Source organism: Nannospalax galili, unplaced genomic scaffold (genome assembly GCF_000622305.1).
Source record: "Nannospalax galili isolate Female #2095 unplaced genomic scaffold, S.galili_v1.0 scaffold543, whole genome shotgun sequence".
Lineage (NCBI taxonomy): Eukaryota > Metazoa > Chordata > Mammalia > Rodentia > Spalacidae > Nannospalax > Nannospalax galili.
The window spans coordinates 1,847,201-1,848,724 of record NW_008352270.1 but is presented as its reverse complement, the minus strand read 5'-3'; positions in this window follow the sequence as shown (position 1 = coordinate 1,848,724).

Genomic DNA, 1,524 nt, shown 5'->3' with positions numbered 1-1,524 from the left:
TGTGTGTGTGTGTGTGTGTGTGTGTGTGTGTGTGTGTGTGTCTATGCGTGTGAAGGGCAGACACAGCTTGCTGGAATCAGTTCTCCTCTTCCATCATGGGAATTGATTGTTAGCTCAGATTGTTAAACTTCTCCAAGTGCCTTTACTTACTGAATTATCTCACTAACCCAAACCAAGCTTTTGAGAACAAGATTCTCAGTTGCTTCTTGGATCTCCAAGAGGATGGATGGGGCTACCTGGCTACTTCCCAAGGCTCTCAGTAGGCCAAGCTACCCAGGAAAGTCTTCTCTGCTGCTTCTGGAGGTCATGGTGGGTGAGCAGGGCTTCCAGGCTACTTCCTGGGGCAAGCAAAAGAGAGGTGAGAGGGCCCGACTATTTCTTGGGACTAAGGAGGCATGGCTGCTGCTGGGTCTCTGAGGTTGGGATTTCTTGGCTAAGTCCATATGACTAAGTCAGCAGAACTGCTGGCAGCAGCTACCTTGCAGTTCACAGGACCCTGGCTGGGTGGGATCTGTAATGGTCACTATTGATTACTAACTTGATTGGCTTAAGAACCACCACCAGCTTGGGAAGTAGTGAAATCCTCTCTGGGGTTATCTCCATAGTTGATTAGAGGAAGGCTCTGATCTGATGAAGAGATTAATTCTTTGATGATTAATAGAATGATGGCATTACTGGGAAGCACTAAAAGGTATGAGGCAGAGTCTAGTTGTAGGAAGTGGACCACTGAGGCATGTCTCTAGGGTCTGGATTTGCCAGCTCCTTTCTGTAGGCCCTTTTTTCCTGCTTCCTGGCTGACATAATATGAGCAGCTCTGCTCTGTCATGCCATCCCCATCATGATGGACTGACACCACTAAAACTGTGAGCCAAAATAAATCCACCACCCTTTAAATGATCTCTGCTGGTAGTTAGTGATCAAAATGCAAAACTAACTAATACAATTCTCAAGGCAGCACTGTACAGCAATAGTTTAGGCACAGAAGGGCACTCTATGGACTGGGCTCTTTCCCCTGAGCTTTGCAATGGTGTGGTACCCTTCAGCTCCCACTTTCAGGCTCAGGGGCTGGAGGTAGGGGTTGACAGGCTTCTCTAGCAGCACATGCATCAGTGGGAACTGCTGGGGCCTCCTGCTTCCCTCTCTCTGTAGAAGGAAGTCCCTCTCAAGTTCAGGTTGATTTTAAGAGACAGCACAGTTGATGTGTGTCCTTAGTTCCCTTCTTTATAAGGCTAGTGTGTTTCCTGTGTTTTGCAATGATGCCTCTGCCATGTGCCTTCAGCATTCTGATGCTCTGCCTCTTATACTAAAGTGAAATAGCTGTTGTTTGATTTTTTGTCTTCAGGGTGGGGAGAAGTGTTCTAGGCACCTCTAGTCAGTCATCTTGGTATGCAATAGTTATTTTAAAGAAATGAAGGTATAGAGGTCTAACACCCTCAAATGATAAAGAACAAAAATAGAAATAAAATGAAGTATTCTAGAGTCCTGCCTCTTTCATCATGCTGGCTATTGTGAAAGTGATCATTC